Here is a 26,425-nt window from a genome sequence, read left to right on the forward strand (position 1 = left end):
TCAAAAAAAAAGCATAAGTCCCTCACTAAAAATATCATAAGCACGAGTATGAAAATCTGACAAATGTCAAATATTTACACAAACCTGTAACAGTAATAGATATTTTGAGAAGTTCAACCTACACCACAACCTATCAATAGTTCTAAAGACATGTCAAAGAACTATTTAACGTTGTAACTATGAATATAATTTCAAAGTTAGAATGTATGTTTGAAAGGTTTATAAGCTGCATTTTAAGTTAGCTAGCCTTTTTTGCACAAAGCTTTAAAACCATTACCCAAAATGAAATATTGTTTCATTTATGCAAAGCAGCTACTTAACCGAAGAAAGTTGTAAAGATTCTCGAAGAAACAAGCAGCAGGCCAGTCACCTTTAAGTTCCCTTCCCAGTCAGCCACTGACTTGACTTGGCATACAAGGAATGCTTAATGCCCAAACACTACATCACTGTCGTGTTCCCCTTCTTCCCTTCTCCTCCTCTAACCAAAACAAAAAGTAGAGGGGTAGAGAGACAAGCTATTGCAAAATTTGTTGGCAGCAGAGTAAGTGGTAAGGCTTTGGCTCAAGAGGCTTCAGAAAACAGTGGTTCAGCAAAAAGTACAGATAAGCTCAGGTAAAGTCCTTTTAAATTTTTAGCAGTTCAGGTGGCGGTTAGGGCAGTCGCATCTTCCTCCTGCAGGATGTGGGAGCTCATGGCGACTTCCATTGTCCCTATGACTACACCTGCGGAAAGTGCACTCTGCTACAGCTCCTGGGAGAAAGTGTTAGGGAGCTGGAGCTGGATGCACTTAGGATCATCCGAGATGCTGAGTGCTTCATCGGTAAGAGTTTTAGTGAGGTGGTCACACTTAAGGTGCAGGCAGAGTAGTAGCTGGGTCACCACCAGGAAAGGTGAAGGGAATAGGCACAGAGTGCAGGAATCCCCTGTGGCCATTCTCCTCAAAAACGAGTATATCGTTTGGGATTTTTTTTTGGTGGGGGGGGGGGAAAGAAGGGAACATTCAGAGGAAAGCAGAAGCAGCCAAGTTGGTGGCACTACAACTGGCTCTGGGGCACAGCTGAAAAGGGTAAAAAGTAAACAGGACCTTAGTGATAGGAGTCTCAATAGTTAGGGGGACAGATAGATGACTGTGTGGCTGCAAAATAAGAATCCATGATTGGTGTGTTGTCTCCTGGGCGCCAGGGTCCAGGATGTCTCAGAGCATCTGCAGAACATTCCCAAGGGGGAAAGTGAGCAGCCAGAAGTCATTGTGCATTTTGGCACAAATAACATTGGTAGAAATAGGGATGTGGTCCTGCAGAGTGATTAAAGAGAGCTATGAAAAAATGTTAAAAACCAGGATCTCATTTGGGATAAGCGAGGGTAAGAATACGAGGATATGGTAGATGAATGTATAGCTTAAAAAATTGGTGCAGGGGGCAGGGATTCAGGTTATTAGATCAGTGGGATCTTTTCTGGGACAAAGGTGACTTGTTCAAGAGGGACAGGTTGCACCTGAACTGGAGGGGAAATCAATATCTTGCCAGCCAGATTTGTTAGTGCTGCAAGGGAGGGTTTATACAAAATTGGTATGGGGGTGGACCCTCAACAGCTGGGAGGGAAGTGCGAGACTCGAAAGACATACAGTAATCAGAAATAATAAATTGAAGAGTCAGGTCAGACTGAAATGGCAGGGAGCAAGGAATGTCTGTTAGATTTAATTGCATTTATTTCAATGTAAGAGGGTTGACAGGTAAGGCCGATGAACTCAGGGCGTGGATAGATACGTGGTACTGGGATATTATAGCCATTAGAGAAACATGGCTAAGGGAGGGACAGGACTGGCAGCTCTATGTACCAGGGTACAGGTGCTTTCGGCAGAACAGAGGTGGTGGAAGGAGGGGAAGGGGAGTTGCATTTTTGATAAAGGCAAGTTTCACAGTAGTAGTCAGATGAAATACTTGAAGGATCATCCAGTGAGACTGTGGGTGGAGCTAAAAAAATAAGAAGGGGGTGATGACGTTATTGGGGTTGAAGACACAAGCAATCTCCCTGAGGTAACAGTGACTGAAGGACCTGAACTTAAGGGAATCTGTATTTGCCAGGATTTGGTGTTGGAGAGACTGTTAGGTCTGAAGGCTGATAAGTCCCCGGGGCCTGATGGTCTACATCCCAGGGTACTGAAGGAGGTGGCTCGGGAAATCGTGGATGCTTTGGTGATTATTTTCCAGAATTCGATAGATTCGGGATCGGTACCTGAGGATTGGAGAGTGGCTAATGTTATACCACTTTTTAAGAAAGGTGGGAGAGAGAAAGCAGGAAATTATAGACCAGTTAGTCTGACCTCAGTGGTGGGAAAGATGCTGGAGTCTATTATAAAGGATGAGATTACGGCACATCTGGATAGTAGTTACAGGATAGGTCAGAGTCAGCATGGATTTATGAAGGGAAAATCGTGCTTGACTAATCTTCTAGAGTTTTTTGAGGATGTAACTCTGAAGATGGACGAGGGAGATCCAGTAGATGTTGTGTACCTGGACTTTCAGAAAGCTTTTGATAAAGTTCCACATAGGAGGTTAGTGAGTAAACTTACGGCGCATGGTATTGGGGGCAAAGTACCTGAACTTAAGGGAATTGGATTGGATTGAAAATTGGTTGGCTGATAGGAAACAAAGGGTAGTGATAAATGGCTCCATTCCGGAATGGCAGGCAGTGACCAGTGGGGTACCGCAGGGATCAGTGCTGGGACCGCAGCTTTTTACAATATATGTTAATGATATAGAAGATGGTATCAGCAATAACATTAGCAAATTTGCTGATGATACAAAGCTGGGTGGCAGGGTGAAATGTGAGGAGGATGTTAGGAGATTACAGGGTGACCTGGACAAGTTAGGTGAGTGAGCAGATGCATGGCAGATGCAGTTTAATGTGGATAAATGTATAGTTATCCACTTTGGTGGCAAGAACAGGAAGGCAGATTACTATCTCAATGGAATTAATTTAGGTAAAGGGGCAGTACAGAGGGATCTGGGTATTCTTGTACACCAGTCAATGAAGGCAAGCATGCAGGTACAGCAGGCAGTGAAGAAGGCTAATAGCATGCTGGCCTTCATAACAAGAGGGATTGAGTATAGAAGCAAAGAGGTTCTTCTGCAGCTGTACAGGGCCCTGGTGAGACGACACCTGGAGTACTGTGTGCAGTTCTGGTCTCCAAATTTGAGGAAAGACAGTCTGGCTATTGAGGGAGTGCAGTGTAAGTTCACAAGATCAATTCCTGGAATGGAGGGATTACCTTACACTGAAAGACTGAAGCAACTGGGCTTGTATACCCTTGAGTTTAGAAGACTGAGAGGGGATATTAGATTAGACTTACAGTGAGGAAACAGGCCCTTCGGCCCAACAAGTCCACACCGACCCGCTGAAGCAAAATCCACCCATACCCCTACATTTACCTCTTACCTAACACTATGGGCAATTTAGCATGGCCAATTCACCTGACCCGCACATCTTTGGACTGTGGGAGGAAACCGGAGCACCCAGAGGAAACCCACGCAGACACGGGGAGAACGTGCAAACTCCACACAGTCGGTCGCCTGAGTCGGGAATTGAACCCGGGTCTCAGGCGCTGTGAGACAGCAGTGCGAACCACTGTGCCACCGTGCCATATAAGATTATGAAAGGATTGGACACACTGGCAGCAGGAAACATGTTTCCGCTGATGGGTGAGTGCCGAACCAGAGGACACAGCTTAAAAATACGGGGTAGACCATTTAGGACAGAGATGAGGAGAAACTTCACCCAGAGAGTGGTGGCTGTGTGGAATGCTCTGCCCCAGAGGGCAGTGGAGGCCCAGTCTCTGGATTCATTTAAGAAAGAGTTGGATAGAGCTCTCAAAGATAGTGGAATCAAAGGTTATGGAGATAAGGCAGGAAGCGAATACTGATTAGGAATGATCAGCCATGATCACATTGAATGGTGGTGCAGGCTCGAAGGGCTGAATGGCCTACTCCTGCACCTATCGTCTATTGACCCCCAACTAGTCAATGGGAATCAGGGGAACAAATATGCTGGGAGACTGGGGAGACTCACAGGAACAATTGAGTTGTCACAGCAGGGGATTTTAATTTTCCGAACATAGACTGGGATTGTTAGAACGTAAAAATGGTGAAATGGGGTAGAATTTACTAAGCGCATTCAGGAAAGTTTCCTTTAGCAGTATATAAAGGGCCCTACTCGGGATGGGGCAAAATTCCACCTACTCTTGAGAAATAGGGCAAGACAGGTGACGGAGGTGACAGTGGGGGAACACTTTGAGACCAGTGATCATAGTTCTATTAATTTTAAAATAGATATGGAGAGGGACAAAACTGATCCACAGATTCAAGTTCTAAATTGGGGCAAGGCGAATTTTGATGGAATTAAACAGAAGCTTGCATTGGTTGGTTGGAGTAGTTTGTTTGCAGGCAAAGGGACCTCTGGCAAGTGGGAGACCTTTAAAAGTGAGATAGCTAGAGTTCAAGGTCTATATGTTCCTGTGAGGGTGAAGGGCAAAGTTGGCAGGAATAGGGAACCTTGGATGACAAGAGATTTTAAGGCTTTGACCAGAAAAAAGGCAGCATGACTCAGGTACAGGCAGCTGGAATCCAGGGAATCCCTGGCGTTTTACAGGATTTTACTAAAGAATAAAATCAGGAGGGCAAAAAGGGGGTACGAGATTGCCTTGACTAACAAGATTAGGGTGAATCCAAAGAATAACGAGAGACTGGACATATATGTGTAGAACCGCAGGAAATGAGCGAGGTTCTCAATGAATATTTCTCCTGTGTGTTTACCATGACAAGACGACTTGAGGAAGTTAGTGTTGATATCTTGGGTGTAGTCCACATCACAGTAGGGAAGGTGTTGGATGTATTAGAACATATGGAGGTGGATAAATCTCCTGGTCCTGATCAAATATATCCAAGAACACTGCAAGAGGTGATAAAAGAAATTGCAGGGGCTCTGGCTGATATTTTTCCATCGTTAGCCATGGGTGAGGTCTCAGAAGACTGGAGGGTAGTGCATGTTGTGCCATTATTCAAGAAGGGCTGCAAAGAAAAGTCTGGGACGTATAGACCAGTATGCTTAACATCTGTCGAGGGTACATTACTTGAGAAGATTCTGAGAGATAAGGTTTGATTAGGAGTAGTCAGCATGGCTTAGTGAGTGGGAGATCATGCCTCACAAATTTGTTCGAGTTCTTTGATAAAATGACCAGGAGGGTTGACTAGAGCAGGGCAGTAAATGTAGCTATGTGGATTTCAGTAAGGTCTTTGATAAGATTCCACACAGTAGGCTGCTCTGGACAGTTATAGCATGGAATCCAGGGCGAGCTGGCAAATTGGATTCAAAATTGGCTTGATAGCAGGAAGCAGAGCATGATAATGGAAGGATGCTTTTCAGACTGGAGGCCTGTGACGAGCAAAGTGCCTCAAGGATCGGTGCTGTTATCTATATCAAATTATTTGAATGAGGAGGTACAAGGCATGATTAGTAAGTTTGCTGACGGCACTAAAATCAGCAGTATCATGGACAGTGAGGAAGGTTCTCAGAAATTGCAGCAGGACCTTGGTCAGCTGGGGAAGTGGACCAAGAAATGACAAATGGAGTTTAATATAGATAAGTGGTGGGGGGCACGGTGGCACAGTGGTTAGCACTGCTGCCTCACAGCGCCTGAGACCCGGGTTCAATTCCCGACTCAGGCGACAGACTGTGTGGAGTTTGCACGTTCTCCCTGTGCACATTTCCTCCGGGTGCTCCAAAGGGCCTGTTTCCACACTGTAAGTAATCTAATCTAATAAGTGTGAAGTGTTGCATTTTGTAAAGTCAAATCAAGGTAGGCGTCTCATGGTGAATGGTAGGGTCTTAAGGAGTATAGTGCAACAGATGGATCTTGGAGTTCACATTCACTGTTCTCTCAAAGTGGAGTCACAGGTAGACAGGGCAGTGAAGGAAGGTTTTTGACACACTGACAGAGCACTCAGTAAAAAAGTTGGGAAGATATGTTGCTGTTATACAGGACATTGGTGAGGCCGCACTTGGGAGTACTGTGCTCAGTATAGGAAAGATGTTATTAAACTGTTATTATTTCCTTGTTATCGGAAAGATGTTATTAAACTGGAAAAAGACTGCAGAAGAAATTTACAAGGATGTTGTCAGGATTCAATGGTGTGAATTAGAGGGAGAGGTTGCACAAGCTAGGACTGTTTTTTCTTAAAGGGTAAGAGACTGAGCGAGGACTTTATAGAGGTGTATAAGATTATGAGAGGCATCAATAGGGTGAAGATACTCAGTCTTTTGCCCAGGGTTGGGGAATTGATGATTAGAGGGCATCAGTTTAAGGTTATAGGAGAAAGAATAAAAAGGGAACCTGAGGGGAGCCTTTTTTTTTAAAAAACTATATCAAAGGTGGTACACGCATATGGAAAGAGCTGCCAGTAGAAGTTGAGGCAGGTACATTAACAATATTTAAAAGGTATTTGGATAAAGATATGGATAGGAAAAGGACAGAAGGATATGAGCCAAATGCTGGCAAATGGAGTTAGCGTGAATGGACATTTTGGTCGGCATGGCCCAGTTTGGGCAAAAGGGTTTGTCTCCATGTTGTATGACACTATGACTTTACTGATTGCTCCTTCATCATCACTGGGCCAAAATTTGGACCTCTATCTAATATTGCAGCAGTAAACTAACAAAAAACACACACCAAATATACACTGGGGAAGACCACAAAATACTGGCAAAGTTCAAACATGGCAGCATAATTATCATGGTAAAAAGGATTAACGGCGCTGCTCTTGCAATCAAAAGTTGATTTTCTCTCACATTTGTTGCTGAGGGGCCAACAGTAAGCCCATGAGCAACAAGCAAGGGAGAGCAGCAGCCTTGTGTTGGAGCAGCACAGAGGTGGTGAGCGGCAGCCACAAGGAAGGCTGCGAGACAGCATAGCCAAAGGTGGACAGTCTTGAGTTCACAATGGGAAAGAAAGTCGAGAAGCAATGCTGCTGCTTTGCCTAGAAGGTGGGGTAATGAGGATACTAAGTTGGGAGCAGGCAGGGGGAGAAGTGAAATTGTAAACCTGGTGAGCAGCTGCAAAAGGGCCAGAGCAGTGTCATACCAATCATTAATGGAATATTCAATAACTGGAAACCAGGAAAACTGAAACTCACCAAGGTACTGAATTACCTGCAAATCAATGTAAATGCACCAGCTTAAAGCTGTAAAAACGCAGGATGTTACAACATGGGGTAAACCCCTTTGCTAATTTAAACCAGCATCACAGTGGGAGAATGGCTGGGGGTTGTCTTGTGGGCATTACAAACTGATGTAAAGATTTTGTATAAAGGAAGGACTGTTTCCTTTGTCCGGGTGAGCTTTTGACAAGATTCTGCAAGCCCTGCGAGGTGTGTCAGAAATTCCTCCAGAAAGTTTGTACTGTCTGTGCTTAATAAATACTGCTTGTTCATAGAAGTTGGCATGTTGCAGTTGCATCAAGTATGTATGGATCTCAAGAGAAAAAGAACCCAACACAAGAACCACTATAACAGGTGGCGGGGGGGGGGAATAAAATGTCATGGATACCATTGTAATGAATGCTGTGTCGATTGGATAATTAAATATCAAATACTTTCATAACATTAACATTGGCAATTGAGACATATCACATCTGAAAGCATCTTGCATACTATGAATTACTTGAGGTGCAACGACTGTGTTAGAGACAAATTTGTGACTGTTAAACTGTTTTTTCATCAATCCACAAGGAGAAAGAGTGTTTGTTCTTTTTTCTTGTGCAGAGAACTGTATATTAGTCATTATTTTAAAAAAGCCTTTGTTGCTAACTTATGTTGCGTGTCCTCAAATACTACGTTGTCAAAGAAGTTAAAGCTTTCCTATAGCACTGCAGCTTTACAACAAATAAAGCTGAGAAAGTTTTTCTGGTTGTTGGTGCATTCTAATTCTATTTCTGTTCCAGTCCAAATCCACCACACATCAAGACAAATAAAGACTACTCTGTGACAGCATTACCTAATACAGGGATTTGAGAGAATAAAAAGGTAGCTGTCAAAAGTCAAAAAAAATCTAGCCCCCAAGAAAATCCAGTGGGGCTCTCAAAAAATTACAATGGCCCCATTAGCAGTCAATTGACAACACAGACATGTAGCAGTTCAAGAAAGCAGCTCACCATCACCTCTTCAAGGACGATGCGTTTTTTTAAAAAAAATGTAGTCTTCTTGCACTGCTACGATCCCTTTGGTGTTGGTATATGTACAGTGCTGTCAAAAGGGGAGTTCCAGGATTTTGATCCAGTGACAGTAAAGGGATGGTGATATATTTCCAAGTCAGGAGAATGAGTGGCTTGGAGAGGAATTTATCGATTGAGGTGTTCTCACGTATATAGAGAGATAGAGTCACAGAGATGTACAGCATGGAAACAGACCCTTTGGTCCTACTTGTCCATGCCAACCAAATGTCCCAACCCAATCTAGTCCCACCTGCCAGCACCCCACCCATCTCTCTCCAAACCCTTCCTAATCATACACCCATCCAGATAACTTTTAAAAGTTGCAAGTGTTCTTGCCTCCACCATGTCCTCTGGCAGCTCATTCCATATCCATACCCACCGTCTGCACGAAAAAGTTGCCCCTTAGGTCTCTTTTATATCTTTCTCCTCATCCTAAAACTAAGCCCTCTACTTCTGGACTCTTCTTCTCCCCCCCCCCACCCCAGGAAAAGATCTTATCCGCTTATCCTATCCATGCCCCTCATGATTTTATAAACCTCTATGAAGGTCACCCCTCAGCCTCCGATGCTCCAAGGAAAACAGCCCCAACCGATTCAACCTCCCCCTTTTGCCAAATCCTCCAACCCTGGCAACATCCATGTAAATATTTTCTGAACCCTTTCAAGTTTCACAACATCTTTTCAATAGGAAGGAAACCAGAATTGCATGCAATATTCCAAAAGTATGCTGCCTTTGTTCTTGGTGGTCAGGTGGCAGGTTGTCAAGAAGCTGTATGAGGTCCAAGGTAGGGGGTAAAATGCTGGCATGGCCCATAGCTCAAATGTGAACAGGTAAAAATATTGAGAAATAGGCATTTCCACCACAGAACGTATGTACTGAGAGAAAATATTGATAATGTAATGCAAAAACTGACTCATCTACAACATTTCACTGTTAATGGATCAAAAAGTGTTTCATCTGCATTAGGAATTTCCAGTGTGAATTTCCAATACATGCAGTTCTGCACTGGCAATATTCTTTCAGATTTTGAATTTCCATTATTACTAAAAACATTTATAGTTCAGGGTCAAACAAAAGTCTCGTGGACTTGTTGGGCTGAAGGGCCTGTTTCCACACTGTAGAGAATCTAATCTAAACACATCAGTAATTTTTAATCATATTAGTAACTCAAGTGATTGTCAAGGGACTAACAGGAGTGTAAATAACACAAGTGCCCATTTCCTCTTGTGGTACCACAGGCTTATCCACTTACAGGGAGTCATTATTGTATTTTGACTAAGTAATGAACACGGGAGAGAAAATGAATACACAATTTGGGCTTGTCAACAGACTGGGGCACACCCCACTGGCAATTCAAATGGCAATATCTTTTTATCTGGGTTAAGTTTTGCAATATTCATATTCAAAGAATAAAACAACTTTGATTCAACCTCATAACCCTTGAATATTCTTATAATCGCTTTCAACCGAAGTTTATCTTTCCTACGTTCATTCGTCAATAATATTTTATGCTAATTAATAAAGCATGCTGCGTAAACAGCGCGCTACATTGTGCCCATCTCTAAAACTGGCTTTACAGCTAATTAAAAGATCGAACATTTAAGTGTTGGATATGGATCACCTCACTGAAGGAGCTAGTTCAAGCTCAGCCCAGAGTTACCAGCAGTCCTCTGAAAACCTGAATAATTGGCGAAAGCACCACTCTCGATCCAGGACATCAATAATTGGTATCTACTGACCAAGACATCACTGGATAGCAATCAATAGCAGGAAGCCTGCTGAATTTCTTACTGAAGTGAGGGGCATAGTGGTCAACTACAGAGCTTCATGTATTACACAATTTTAAGATGTGCTGTCACAGCACATGCCAAGAGTACACAGAACAGTACAGCACAGCATCGAATCTTCGGACCACGATGTTGTGCGGAGCATTTATCTTAATCTAAGCTCAACCTAACCTATGCACCCCTCAATTTACAGCCATGAGCTTGTCCAGCAGTTACTTAAATGTCCCTGACTCAACTACCACTGCTGGCAGTGCATTTTACCTACCCACCACTCTTTGCGTAAAGAAACCATCTCTGACATTTCCCCCTAAACCTTCCTCCAACACCTTAAAATTATGACCCATCATGACAGCCATTTTTAGCCTGAGACTTTTCCCCAGGGCATTTTCTCTATCTATGCCTCTCATTACCTTGTACACCTCTATCAAGTCACCTCTCTTCCACTGCGAAAAGCCAGAACTCACTCAACCTTTCTTCATAAGTCAAGCCCTCCAATCCAGGCAGCATCCTGGTAAATCTCCTCTGCACCCTCAAAAGCATCTACATCCTTCCTATAATGAGGTGACCAGAACTGAGCACAATATTTCAAGTGTGGTCTACCAGGGCTCCACAGAGCTGCAGTGAAACCTCGCAGCTCTTAACCTCAACCCCCCTGTTAATTAAAGCCAAAACACCATACACCTTCTTAACAACCCTATCAACTTGGGTAGCAACTTTGAGGGATCTATGGACATGGACTCCAAGATGCTCCTGTTCCTCTACACAGCCAAGAATCCTGTCTTAAACTGTGTATTCAGCATTCAAATTTGACCTTCCAAAATGAATCACTTTGCATTTATCCAGGTTGAATTCCATCAGTCACTTCTCAGCACAGCTCTGCATCCTGTCAATATCATGCTGTAGCCTGCAACAGCCCTCTACAACACCAGTGAAGTTTATCTCATTGACAAACTTACTAACCCACCCTTCCACTTCTTCAAAACTTACAAAGAGCAGAGGTCCAAGAACAGATCCTGTGGGACACCACTGGTCACCGACCTCCAAATGGAATACTTTCCATTTACTACCACTCGCTGTCTTCTTTCGGTGAGCCAATTCTATATCCCATACCTCCTAACTTTCTGAATAAGGCTACTCTGGGGAACCTTATCAAATGCCTTATTGAAATCCACAAATACCACATCCACTGCTCAACCTTCATCAACTTGTCTCATCACCTCCTCAAAGAACTCAATAAGGCTTGTGAGGCATGTCCTGCCCCTCACAAAGCCATGCTGTCTATGTCTTTTCCTAATAGTCATAAATCCTATCTCTCAGAATCCTTTTCAGTACCTTGCTTACCACAGATGTAAGGTTGACAGGTCTGCAATTCCCAGGGATTTCCCTATTCTCTTTCTTGAGTAGACGAACAGAGGTACTCCTCCCAGGGAGAGTGAGGATGCAAAGATCATCACCAGCGGTGCAACAATCTCATTCCTCACTTCCCGTAATAACCTTGGATATATCTGGTCCGGCCCTGGGGATTTAACTATCTAGATGTTTCCCAGAATTTCCAGCACACCCACTTCCTTATTATCAATCTGTTTAACCCTATTAATCCGGCCCAGTGTTCCCACTATCAACAAAGTCCCTCTCTCGAGTGAATATTGAAGCAACAAACTGATTCAGAGCCTCCCTACCTCTTCAGACTCCAGGCACAAGTTCCCTCCACTATCCCTGATCATTCTCTTATTCTTCATGTACCTGTAGAACGCCTTTGGGTTTTTCCGAATCTTTCCTGCCGAGGCTTTTTCGTGCCCCATCCTACCTCTCCTCAGTCCATTTTTGGAGTTCTTTCCAAGCTACCCTGTAATCTTTGAAAGCTGTGCGAAATCCTTGCTTCCTCAACCTTATATAAGCTTCCTCTTCCTTTTAACGAGAAGCTCCTGTGCTCTCGTCATTCAAGGCTCTTTCACCTTGCCGTTCCTTGCCTGTCTCAGTGGGACAAAGTTATCCAACACTCACAACAAGTGCTCCTTAAAACAGCCTCTATGGAAAAAGCACAACAGAACCAATGTTCCACAGCTCCTGTCTAACAGCAGTATAATTTCCCCTTCCCAATTAAATACTTCCCATACTGTATGCTCCCATCTCTCTCCATAGTAAAGGTGAGGCAGTTATGGTCACTGTCACAGAAATGCTCTCCCACCGAGAGATCTGACACCTGGCCTGGCCCGTTGCCGAGCGCCAAATTCAGTATGCACCCCCACCCCCCACATTCAACTGACCTATCTACATATTGAGTCAGGAATTTCTCCTGGATACACTCGACAAAACCGGCTCCACCCAGGCCATCTACACTAATATTACAATCGATATTGGGGAAGTTGAAGTCACCTATAACAAGATCTGCTGACCAATCTGTTCTTCCATCTCTCTGCTCCTACTGGGGGGTCTATAGAAAACACTCAATAAAGTGACTGCTCTTTTCCTGTTACTGACTTCCACACATACCAACTCAGTTGACAAACCCTCCTCAACAACCTTCTTTTCTGCAGCTGCAATGCACTAATTAATGATGCTACTCCCCCTCCTCTCTTCTGCCCCTCCCTGTTCTTTTTAAAAGATCTAAACCATGGAACATCCAGCAACCATTCCTGCCCCTATTACAGCCATAACATCGTAGTTCCAAGTACTGATCCATACTCTAAGTTCATCACTCTTGCATTGAAACAGACACTTTAATCGATCCCTTTTCCCTATCAGCGGTGTGTCCTTCCAGACAGACTCTCAGCATTCCATTTCTGCCCATTCAACAACTACCCTCTCCCCTGATCTGTAGCTCTGGTTTGCATCCCCCTGAAGTGCATTAGCAAATGTCTCGCCCAGGATATTTGTGCCCTGCAGTTTAAATGCAATCCGTTCTTCATGTACAGGTCCCACCTTCCCCAGAAGGTACCCACTGATCTAAGTTTCTGAAGCCCTCCCCTCCTGCGGCAGCTCTGTAGCCACATGTTGAACTGCACTTGCTCCCTGTTCCTTGCCTCGCTTCCCCACCACCGCCAACAGCATATGAGATTACAGCTCTGTTCGTCTTGTTTTTTAGCTTCCAACCTAATAATACCAAACCTTTTGGTTCATATCACATTGACTGGAAGCTTTAACTACTGTGGTCCCAAGGAGCCTGCAAAGAACTGTTGCAAAACAAGGATTATGGATTCTGCACAGAGGTATTTCAAGAGCACATGTCTCTTCACTTTTTCCAAAAACCTGGTTCACCTTACAAACCGAAGTGTAGTCAGCCATCTGCCACATTTTTCAAGTAAATCTCCTTACACCAAAACATCATTGCAGCAGAGTGCAAAGGTATGGGGGACAAAGGGAAGACAGAACATTTTTTGACCATTCTTTGGAACACACAAAACCCTCCAGTGTACTGCACTACCACCTTTAAAATCACTGGAATAACAGACAGTGACATACTACAGATTCAATTGTGACCCAGTAGTTGGAGTTCTGCCATCCTTCACAGTTTACCATGAGACGTACCATCAGGAAATATAAAGACATCACGAGAAAAAAGATAGCCACTTTCCTGACACCATGCTTCAAGGTTATAACACATGCCACTGCTTAGGTTGTCACCTGATCCCCATGATGCATTCTATTTTATAATAGTCCACACTCATTAACAGCGTACTGCAATGAAGAAAGTCATCTGTTAAAGGTGCATATACAGAGGAAACTCGATTATCCAAATACCAACTATCCGAAAGAGACCTTGAGGTCCCGATAAAAACATTATGTCAAAGGCATCTTTTGAGCAGTGATTGCATCTTTTGTTGAGAAATTAAACAGGCACCGTCTCCAAATGACTGACCTTCTGCCCTCTCTCTCCCCACACTTCCCCTGGAGTTCTACATATGGGTGCACCCTAACCACTACCACGGGTTAAAACTTTGCAGTAAGAAGTTGTGTGTGTGTGTGTGTGTGTGTGTGTGTGTGTGTGGCTGTAGCGGTGTCTGTGGCTGTAACTGTGTCTGTGCGCTATTTACAGACTTACCCCACAAATGCAGCAGCAGCCTTGTTGTTGGCGTGCAGTCTGGCTGCCCTGGAGGGGCCAGGGGTTGACGGTAACTCACGTGCTTTGTGCTGGAGGGCGGGGTTGGACGGTTTGGAGCGGTGGGGGGAAGCTGCAGTCTCCTGAACGAGGGGCAGACTTTAAAACTCTGAGCCCCAGAGGAAAGGTATTTAAATTGATTTTCCGAATAAATCGATTATCCGAACGAAATAGTGCATGCCCATCACGTTGGGTGACAGAGTTTCCACTGTATATGCAACTAGTTGTGATAAAGTCAAATGATGATTACCTTCTCCCCTCTAACAGAACATTTAGCTAAACATTGTTTTTATCTATTAATGCATATACACAGGCATTGCAAACATTATACACACCGATGGATGTATATACATTTGTGGGCGGCATGGTGGCACAGTGGTTAGCACTGCTGCCTCACAGTGCCAGAGACCTGGGTTCAATTCCTGCCTCAGGCGACTCTGTGTGGAGTTTGCACATTCTCCCCGTGTCTGCGTGGGTTTCCTCTGGGTGCTCCGGTTTCCTCCCACAGTCCAAAAATGTGCAGGTTAGGTGAATTGGCCATGCTAAATTACCCCAAGTGTTAGGTGAAGGGGTAAATGTAGGACTTCGGTGGGTCGGTGTGGACTTGTTTGGGCCGAAGGGCCTGTTTCCACACTGTAAATAATCTAATCTAATCGTTGGCATTCTCCTATCGAGGATGGAGGTAAATATACGAACAGAGAACAGCCAGGCAGTGAAAGACAGAACACTGCAATCTAGTCTTGATAGATTGATAAAACCTTGGTTGTTTGAAACAATGAATATTGTGCACTTTCAAATAAATCCCTCTTTCAGGTTGCACCTCGATATTTTCTAAATCAGACTGTTCACAGATGTTGTGGTGCAGGTGTGACTTGAACCTGGGGCTCCTAATCCAGATGTTGGGCCATTGCCACTGCACTACGAGGGCATTCGGTTTCAAAAATTGCATAAGTTAATCCACCACTTGAATACAAATGAAGTCCCATGTAAGACATACATACATTTGCGAGACAGACAGAAACAGAATTTTGCTTCCAACTTCTCATTTACGAACTTTTAAGTGTGAAATTCCAGTTTGAGACTAGCAGAATCCTTTTGTTCAACCCTGCTAAACAACACAGAATGCCAGCAAAGTCAGTGTGCATATGCACATGTTACATATTCACAAACTTCCAAAGATATATAAAAACGCATACGGAAGCTGCCAAACCTCTCTAACTGAATCTATGAAAGGGCTCATCAAATATCGTCAACAAATAAACAAAACCAGCAAGAAGAAAACCAAAAGAGATTATGATTTTTTTTGTTCCCTTCTTAAGTTGAGAATTTAATGTTGGAACTTTCAAAGAGAGTTGCAAAATTCACAGAAAAGCATGAAACATTGAGTTGTGTTCATAATTGCTTCAGTAAGCTACTTTACCCCTCCCCCAACTGAAGAAGCCAAATTCAGAGGTGTCCAGGACTTTTTATTTTTAAAGAGAATAGCTGCAAAATTGACCATTGACAGATTGTTGAAAATTGCTACTTGTGAACTGGACTTTCAACCTGGTCCCGAAACTAAAAAGCCAAATCATTGTGCAGGGTTCAAACTTGGATTAATGTCAATACAAATGTTCCTTTCTCCAAAATATCCAAAGAATTAAAACAGGAACTTTTGAATGGTGTCAGAGGAAGAACAATAGAACTACATATACAACAAATGTTTGTGTATGATGTAAAAATTACAAAACAAAAATTTGTGACTACAATTTATAAATGAACAAAATATTTTTTAAATGTAGGACATTTTTCTTCCTAACTTCCCACCTCAAATAACCACATATCTGTTAATTTAACCTACAAATGTCAGTGTGTGTAAATGTGGAAATTAAAAATGCTTCTGTTGAAACAGTATCAACTAAATCAGCAGAAAATAGACCTGAGGGGCAACCTTCCCACATAGGAGGTGCTTTCTATGTGGAATGAACTGCCAGAGGAAATGGTAGAGACAGGTACAGTTACAAAATTTAAAAAGGCATTAAAAACTCAGTCAGCATGGTTGTGTTGGACAGAAGGGTCTGTTTCCATGCTGTATTATTCTTTGATACCTCATCAAAAAAAACTTAATCAAGTGAATGAGACAGAATTACCCATGCACAAAGCAATGCTGACTGTCTCTAATCATTTCTTGCCTTTTCAAAAGCTCTGAATACAGTGTTCGAATTTTAACAAAAGGACAGTTGAACAAAACCATCACATTCTGCACATCCCCATCCAAGCCAAATACCATTTTGACTCGGAAACAGATCATAATTCCTTTACTGTCACTGGGTCAAAGTCCAAAACCTCTCTTCCTTGCAGCATGGCGGGTGTACCTATACCACACAGAGACTGCAACACTTAAAGAATGTGACTCATTACCACCTTAAGGGTTACTCAGGATGGGCAGCTGGTACTTGCCTGACCAGCAATATGAGTCAACCACATTGATGTGGGTCTGGAGTCACTTGTCGGCCAGACCAGTTAGGAATGGCAGATATCCTTTCCTAAAAAAAAGGCTATTAGCAAACCAGAAGGGATTTTCATGACTATCAGCATGTTTCATAGTCATCACTGGACTCTTTGCTCCATGTTATTGCATTCAAATTTCATCATTTGCCATGGCTTGATTAGATCCTAGGTCCCCAAACATGACCTCAGTCTCTGGAGTAATAGGTCTGATGATAATACCACTAGGTCATCACCTAATTAAGTAAATCTGCTATGTTTTCAATGTTAACAAATTCCAGGATTGTAAGCTGATTCTGAACATTTGCCACATACTAAACTGTTCTTAAGGCAAAGCCTGTGTACCACTTGTCATGGTTGAAAGCTGCCCATTAGGTTTCGAGTTATATTGTTAACAGATATAAACATCCCATCCACCAATTTGCAGTGCTGAAAATAGGTGAGATTTTACGAAGGCTACAGATAAAACGAGGATCTGAAATGCAAAAGAAAATTAAGCCATCTGTAGGAAAGTGTAAAAAATAAAACAAAATCGTTAAAAAGGATGCATGAAGAGGGAAACAATGAAGATTTCCTGGATATTTTGAGAGCAGACAAAAGGTGAAAAGAAAGGATCGGTTGATTAGAGAAGAAGACGTCAAAGAAGACGAAGAATTATTCAAATTCAGGATAAAGAAGGTAGAAATATTAAACAAATAATTTGTAATAAACAAGGAAGTGAGATTTGGAATGAGCTGGATTTTGATCTTTCCCTGTTGGAAGACTTTTGTATGTTTTATACAGAAAGAATGAAAAAGCATAGCTGGGGAAATGACAACAGACTGGATAACTGCTGAGAAGGAAAATGTACCCAAAAGAAAAAGTGGAAGTCAGGTGTAAGGAAAAACGAGAGACAATTCCCATAGCTTTATGAAGTAGTGCAACTGAGAACTGGAGAGCAGCCAATGCAACACTTAGGTTTAAGAATTGATAAAGTTTCATGGTCAAGAATCAGCCTAGCATTGGCAGTGGACAGAAACAGAAATATACAACATTAAGATCAGTCACCATTGAAGGGAACCAAGTGTTTCAGGAGCCATTGCAAATCCAGGCACACTACAGTTCAATTCAAAGAAGGGTGCACACCAGAGACCTGCACTTGGCTGTTCTGTCAACAACGAGCTGCCCAAACAGCTTTTTGTTTGCAATAATTTTTAACTTTTTGCTTTTGACTTCAAGTTACTGAGACTGCAGTAAGAAACAGGTGTGTAAGGAGAAAATGCTGAAATACAGTTGATGTTGTAAATATGGAATTTGGAAAGGGACCTGACCAGGGTGCAAATTTTTTCTTCAGTTAGAGCCACAGAGATGTACAGTACAGAAACAGACCCTTCAGTCCAACTCATCCATGCTAACCAGATATCCTAAATTAATCTAGTCACATTTGCCAACATTTGGCCCATATCCTTCTAAATCCTTCCTACACATATACCCATCCAGATGCTTTTTAAATGTTATAATTGTACCAGTCTTCACCACTTCCTCTGGCAGCTCATTCCATACATATACCACCCTGTGTGTGAAAGCGTTGCCCCTTAGGTCCCTTTAGGTTGAAATCTCACTTCCGTCAGAAGCGCGCCATAACGTCTCTGAACAAGTTGGTTTAAACAAAACAAATATTTGTGACAATCTGATAACCGTATTTAGGGCAGTCGTAACTACACTGTCCAAACATTTTATTGACAGAGTTTAATGAGCTAAGCCACAACTCTGATTGGGATTTGTACAAGAGCTGGCCTGCCTTGAGTCAAAATAACCTCACCTTTTGAGTTGGACATTTTTAATCTACCTTTTTATTTGTGTTATTAAAGGTTATTAAAATAATTTGATAAACTTGTTCAAGGAAATTTTCTTTATCAATATGTAAATATTCCTTCTCAAGAAGGAGCGAAATTTGACCTCTTGGGCAACAACGCAGGGCAAGTGACTGAAGTGATAGTATAGGAACACTTTGGGTCGAGAGATCATAATTCCATTGATTTTAAAATAGTTGTGGAAAAGGATAAGCCTTCCATAAAAGTTCAGCTTTTTAACTGGAGCAAAGCAAATTTTAATAGTATGAGACAGGAACTTTGAAAAGTTGGTTGGAGTAGACTGTTCACAGGTAAAGTGATGTCTGATAAATGGGAAACTCTCAAAAGTGTGATCAGGAGAGTTCAGAGTCATTTTGTTTCTGTTAGAATGAAAGGTAAGGCTGGTCAGATTAGGAACAACGAATAAAGACATTGAGGTCTCATCAAGCATTAAAAAAAATCACATTAGATACAGACAGCTAGGTTCAAGTGAATCTCTTGAAAAGTATATGGGGTGACACGGTGGCTCAATGGTTAGCACTGCTGCCTCACAGCACCAGGGACCTGTGTTCAATTCCAGTCTCAGACAACTGCATGGAGTTTGCACATTCTCCCAGTGTCTGAGTGGGCTTCCTCCGTGTGCTTTGGTTTCCTCCCACAATCCAAAAATGTGCAGGTTAGGTGTATTGGCCATGCTAAATTACCCATAGTGTTCAGAGATGTGTAGGTTAGGTGCACTAGTCAGAGATAAACATAGGATAATAGGGTATGGGAATAGGTCTGGGTGAGATAGTCTTCGGAGGGTTTGTGTGGGCTTGCTGGGCCAAATGGCCTGTTTCCACACTGTAGGGATAATATGATTCAAAACAAAGAGAGAGTGTAGGGGAAATCTTAAGAGGGAAGTCAGGAGGTTAAAGAGGCTATATGAGATAGCCTTGGCAGATAAGGTTAAAGATGATGCAGAGATTCTACATGTACATTAAAAGCAGGAAAGGCACTAAAAAGAGACTAGGACTCCTTAAAAATCAAAGAGGTCATCCTTATTTTGAATCTCAGGAGATAGGAGAGATACTGAAGGAATATTTCTCAGTTTTTTTGACTGTAGAGAAAGAAGTGGAAGCTAGACAATTCATGGAAACAAATACTGATGTTTTGAAAACAGTTCACATTACAGAAAAGCAAGTGCTGGAGGTCTGAGACCTGATCGACTGTATCCCAGAACATTGTGGGAAGTTAAGAAGGAAATTACAAAGTTTCTTGCAGAAATATTTGTACCATGTGTCTAATCACGGGTGGGATGCTGGAGGACTGGAGAGTGGTTTAGGTTGTGCCTTTGTTTAAGTAGGGATGTAAGGAGAAGTCTGGAAACAAAAGGCCCGTGAGTGCGACTTCGGTGGGAGTAAGTTGTTGGAGGTGATTCTGAAAGATAAGATTTATATGCATTTGGAAAGGCAAGGAAATATTAGGGATAGTCAGCAGGGCTTTGTGTCAGGGAAATCATGTCTCTCAAATTTGACAGAGTTTTTTGAGAGAGTTATCAAGAACATTGATGAGGCAATGTGGTAGATGTCATTCACTGGGACTTCAGTAAAGCATTTGACAAGGTTCCGCATGGACTAATTAGTAAATCACATGGGATTCACAGTGAGCTTGCCAATTGGATATAAAATTGGCTTAACAACAGGAGACAGTGACAGTGAGAGGTTGTTTTTTTAAACTGGAGGACTATAACCAGGGGTATTCTCCAGGGATTGGTGCTGGGTCCACTTCCGTTTGTTATTTAAATAATTGATTTGGATGAGAACATGTAAGGCATGGTTAGTAATTTTGTGGATGACATCAAAAGTGACAGTTTAGTGGACAATGAAGGAAGTCATCTAAGATTACAAAGAGATCTTGATAATTAGATCAATGGGCTGAAACGTAACAGATAAAGTTTCATTTGGATAAATACAAGGTATTGCATTTTGGAACAACAAATAAGGGCAAGACTTAAAAGGAGGGCCTTGGAAAGTGTTATAGAACAAACAACACGGGGCTTCAGGGACATAATTTTTTGATGTTTGTGTCACACACAGATAGGGTGGTTAAGGCGGCATTTAGCATGCTTAGCTTCCTTGCTCAGACCAGTGAGTAGAGGATTTGGGATGTCATGTTGAAGTTATACAGGATGTCGATGAGGCCCCTTCTGGAGCACTATGTTCAGAACTGGTTGCCCTGTTAAAGGAAGGATATTATTAAGCTGGAGAAGGTTCAGAAAAGATTTACCAAAATGTTGCCAGGAATGGAGATCGAATTAAAAGGAAGGGCTGGATAGGCTGGGACTTATTTTTACTGCAGAGGTCCGGAGATGTATGGGTTAGGTGGATTGGCTGTGCTGCATTGCCCTTGATGTCTGGGGATGTGCAGCATGGATGGTTTGGCCATGGGAAGTGGAGGTTTACAGGAGTGTGTGCTCTTGTGTGTGTGTCTGTGCGTGCGCGGGCGCGTGTGGGGGTGGGCGGGGGGATTCAGTGTGTACTTGATAGGTCAAATGGCTGGCTTCCATCCTGTAGGGATTCTATGAATACACATTTTCATGGGCTCAAAAGGTTTACTTGAATTCCTGAAAGCTCTGGGACAATCCTGGAGGATCAACATACCTCAGTGGGTACAGGGTGGTCTAAAAATAGAAAAGTCCAATTGTGAGGTCAGCTCTTAATTGTGGCCCAACCTCAGGACTGCATAAATACAATTCCGGTCACCCAGCTACAGGAAGGATATTGTTCAACTGGAAGGGGTAGAAAAAAGATTTACCAAGAAGTTATCAGGACTGGGGGAACGGGTTGAGATTTAAGGAGAGACGGGACCTTTTTCCATTCGAGCGTAAGAGGTTGAAGGATGACCTTATAAAGGTATATAAAGCATGGATAGGGTAAATTGCCAAGGGCTTTTTCTAAGGTTGGAGTGTCAAAAACTAGAGGGCATGGGTTTAGGGCAAGAGGGGCAAGATTTAAGAAAGGAACTAATGGGCAACTTTTTCACAAAGAGGGTAGTGCATGTATGGAATGTGCTGCCAGAGGAAGTTGTTATGAAGTGTAGAGGTGTACTACACCTTTAAGTGAGAGGGGAAGCTGGCAAGGACTTAGAAGCACAGAATGTTCTCAACAATTTAACAACGTATCATTTGGTTGAAACAAATAGCTGGAGTTGCAGTGTCAGAACAAAAACAAATTCAAATTCAGCCAGTTTAAATTATGCCCCAGATACCAAAATCCAATCAAATTTGAAGTTTACTGTTTGGGATGACATCAAACCAATGAAATGATCCAGATGTCATAAAACCGGACATTTTGAACAGTTGGGGGAGAATTGCCAAGAACACCAACAAGTATAGACTGCTGGCCGAATAATGCTCTGAAAGATACCCCTCCTTAAGAAAAGCTGTGCAGCAGAAAACTGAAGAAAAGCCGACCTAGAAAAATCGAAAGAGGAAAACCTACATAGGTAAGTCAACAAAGCTGACCGGTTTTAAATCATGATTTTTTTTTGTAAATCTTATTCAGAGTTTTAAAAAAATTGGACCAGTACTGTAGAGTGGGAGGTAAAAGATAGGTTTAAGAGAAAGGAGTTGTAAATAGTTGTTTAATGTTCTCTTTTGGACTTAGAATAAAATTGTTAATTTTATTTTAATTAGTGAAATTTGGGATAGTTCTTTACCTCTTAAAATTTCACAGATTATGGGGTGAGGTGAGCTTCTCTGTGTGCCTGGTTTAAATTAGCAGAGAGGTTTACTCCATGTCGTAACAAAGTGGTGGAAGCTGGTACGATTACACCATTTAAAGACATTTGGACACACACGCGATAGGAGGCATTTAGAGGGATATGGGCCAGTCAAAGGCAAACGGGGCTAGTTCAGTTTGGGAAACCAAGTCAGAATTAAGCCAAAGAGTCTGTTTCCATGCTGTACAACTCTATGTCACATAGGAGGTTAAAGAGCAACCTTATAGATGTTTATAAAAATCATGAGGGTTTAGAGATAAATTGAATGGCAGATGTCTTTTCCCATTATGGGGGATTTCAAGACAACAGGCATTTTTTTTTAAGTGAGAGGAGAAAGACATGGGGGCAATTTTTTTTGTTAAACATAGCTGTTTGTGTGTGGAATGAATTGCCAGATGATGTGCTGGATGCGGGTACAGTTAGAATGATTAAAAGACATTTGGATAAATGTATGAATAATGAAATATTTGGAGGATACAGGTCAAAAGCAGGCAGGTGAGACGAGTTAAAATTCTCTACAGCGTGGAAACAGGCCCTTTGGCCCAACCAGTCCACACCGACCCCCTGAAGAGTAACCCACCCAGAACCATTTCCCTCCGACTAATGCACCTCTCATTATGGGCAATTAAGCATGGCCAATTCACCTGACCGGCACATCTTTGGACTGTGGGAGGAAACCGAAGCACCCGGAGGAAACCCACGCAGACACAGGGAGAATGCGCAAACTCCACACAGACAGTTACCAGAGGCTGGAACCAAACCTGGGACCTTGGTGCTATGAGGCAGAAGTGCTAACCACTGAACCACAGTGCTCCCTATAGGTGGGACTATGGTTGGCATGGACTGTTTGGATGCAAGTATGTGCTTCCATGCTGTATGATTCTGTGATTCTATTCAGTGTCTACCTATACCTCAAACCTCCCAAACCCAGCCATATCCTTAAATCTTTTCTGAACTCTTTCAAGTTTAACACAATTTTTCCTGTAGCAGGGAGACCAGAATTGAGCACAGTATTCAAATTCTAAACCAATGTCCTATACAGCCACAACATGACATCCCAATTTCTATACTCAATGCACTGACTGATAAAAGCAAGCATACCAAACATCATCTTCACTACCTATCTACCTGCCACTTCACCTTCAAAAGAACTTCATGCCAGCAGTCCAAGGGCTCTCTATTTGGCAACACACCGCAGACCCTACCAGTAAATGTACAAGTCTTACCATGATTTACTGTACCAAAATGCAACACCCCATATTTATCTAAATTAAAGTACATCTGCTACTCCTCAACCCATCAGCCCATCTGTTCAGTGTCCAGTTGTACCCGGACGTAACCTTCTTCACTGTCCACTGCACCATCAATTTTGGTGTCATCTACAAACTTACTAATCTTCCTCTTATGCTGACACACAAATCATTTTTGAGAGACAAAATGCAGTGGACCTAGCACTGATCCTTACAGCACACCACTGGTCACAGGCCTCCAGTCCAAAAAACAATGCTCTATCACCAAGCCAATTTTGTATTCAAATGACTACCTCTTCTTGTATTCCACATGATCCTGATGAAGGGCTTATGCCCAAAACACTAATTCTCCTGCTCCTCAGATGCTGCCTGACCTACTGTGCTTTTCCAGCACCATACTTTTCAACTCCGATCTCCTGCATCTACAGTCCTCACTTTCTCCTTCCATGTGATCTGACCTTGTTAAACAGTCTACCAAGTGGAAGCTTGTCGAGTATCTTGCTGATATTCGTTCAGATAACATCCACAGCTGTGCCGTCAATTTTGTTGTCACTTCTTCAAAAAAAAACTCAATCAAGCTCATAAGACATGATTTCCCACGCACAAATCCATGTTGACTATCCCTAATCAGTCCTTGCCTTTCCAAATACATTCTGTCCCTCAGAATCCTCTCCAACAACTTACCACCACTAATCAGGTCTTTTCACATTCTCCAAATATACACCAAGGTATGGCTTGGAGCACCCACATGGGTCCCTGCTTTGTCAGTTTCTGAATGGGTTAAGTGGAACACTCCTTTTTCATGTCCTACTCAAGACTCTCTCCCTCAAATTTCTCTCTGGTAGAAACCAATGGCATCATCAGTACCATTTCCAGATCTCATCTAGAATTGGTAAAATTAATTCATTTTGCTTCCAACTTCCATTATTCTCTGCTCTTCCCTCCTCAATTGATCTCAAAATTTTCCTTCTCATTCTTTGACACCTTGGTTTACATTTCTCAGGGTAGACATATATTCCAAATCTACTGAATCCCCAAGTAACTTTGACTCACTTCGATATACTCTCAAATCTTGAATCCCATTGAACAGGGAACCCCCAGCTTCTGTCATGAAGTGGGCGGCACGGTGGCACAGTGGTTAGCACTGCTGCCTCACAGCGCCTGAGACCCGGGTTCAATTCCCGACTCAGGCGACTGACTGTGTGGAGTTTGCACGTTCGCCCCGTGTCTGCGTGGGTTTCCTCCGGGTGCTCCGGTTTCCTCCCACAGTCCAAAGATGTGCGGGCCAGGTGAATTGGCCATGCTAAATTGCCCGTAGTGTTAGGTAAGGGGTAAATGTAGGGGTATGGGTGGGTTGCACTTCGGCGGGTCGGTGTGGACTTGTTGAGCCGAAGGGCCTGTTTCCACACTAAGTAATCTAATGACACTACAGATTTCTTTCAGAAACTAAGCACCCACGGATCAGTTGAACCAGGAACATTCTTCATCACAATGGACATGTCAGCACTCTACACCAGCATTCCCCACGATGACGGCATCACAGCAACTCAACACCAATCTCCAGGCACCAACCGACAACTTATCTGCACAACCACCTGAAGAGGAGGCAGCGCCTTGAAAGCTAGTGCCTCCAAATAACTCTGTTGGACTATAATCTGGTGTTGTGATTTTTAATTTTGTCCACCCCAGTCCAACAGCGGCACCTCCAAATCATTCCTGCATCCTCTAAGGATTCCATTCCTTTCTCCCAGCTTTTCTGCCCCATTGCACTTGTTCCGATAATACCATCTTGCACATGGGTCCTTCTTACATATCTTCCTCTTTCGTCATCTGAAGACTCCCTCCAACCGCAGCCCACAAAGTCCGCAGCTGTATCTGACCCATTTCCTGCATTGTTTCCTCTCCTGCCCAGAGCAACAATAGGATTTTCTCACTGCCCATCCCATCAGCCTCTCTTTTAAAGGATTATCCTCTTATAATTTCTCTACTCCAACTATTAAACCTACATTCCCCTCCCTTGTCAGCATTCTGCAGGGACCACTTCTGCCACGACACTCTCGCCAACTTCTGTCACACCTCCTCATCCCCAATGATGCCTTCCCATCAATTGCTGAAACTGTGATGTTTGTTGTGGTTGTGTTCGCCGAGCTGGGAATTTGTGTTGCAGACGTTTCGTCCCCTTCGTCTGTTGGGGTGGTTGCTTTCGTAGTTCAACCACCCCAACACACACAAAAGAAGTTGCATCAAGACACTGTTCAAAAGGGCCACAACACACTGCAGTACACCTGAACTGCAAAAAGAGGAAGAAGGACACCAATACAATGTATTCGCCAAAAACAGATAACTGTGCAATTTCATCAACAGATGCCTAAGGGAAAGACAACGGAATGAGGACATGCCGCAACCCAAAGGACTAGCCACACTACCACACATCAGGAGCATTTTCGAACTGACAGCTAGACTGCTGTGACCACTAGGACTCATAACAGCACACAAACCAACAGCCACTCTCAGACAACAACTCACCAGAATTAAGGATCCGATACCCAGCATGAGCAAAACCAATGTAGTGTACAAAATCCCATGCAAGGACTGCACAAAACACTACATAGGACAAACAGGAAGACAGCTAACAATCCGCATCCATGAATACCAACTAGCCACGAAACGACAACCAGCTATCCTTAGTAGCCACACACGCAGATGACAAGCAACATGAATGCGACTGGGACAACACTGCTATTATAGGACAAGCCAAACAGAGAACAGCCAGGGAATTCCTAGAGGCATGGCACTCATCCACAGATTCAATCAATAAGCACATCGACCTGGACCCAATATACCGGCCACTGCAGCGGACAGCTGGAACTGACAACCGGACGTGGCTGGTACAAATCACTACAAATGCCGGAGGAAACGTCACAGAAGCGCTTCACAGGAGGCTC

General features: G+C 43.0%; 1 protein-coding gene across 2 annotated transcripts in view; it reads right to left on the bottom strand.

The window, feature by feature from the left end:
• Positions 1 to 26,425, bottom strand: part of arid4b (AT-rich interaction domain 4B) — a 172,844-nt gene that overhangs the window by 95,545 nt on the left and 50,874 nt on the right. The gene's annotated exons all lie outside the window — the stretch shown is intronic.

Source organism: Hemiscyllium ocellatum, chromosome 3 (genome assembly GCF_020745735.1).
Source record: "Hemiscyllium ocellatum isolate sHemOce1 chromosome 3, sHemOce1.pat.X.cur, whole genome shotgun sequence".
In the NCBI taxonomy this organism is placed as follows: domain Eukaryota; kingdom Metazoa; phylum Chordata; class Chondrichthyes; order Orectolobiformes; family Hemiscylliidae; genus Hemiscyllium; species Hemiscyllium ocellatum.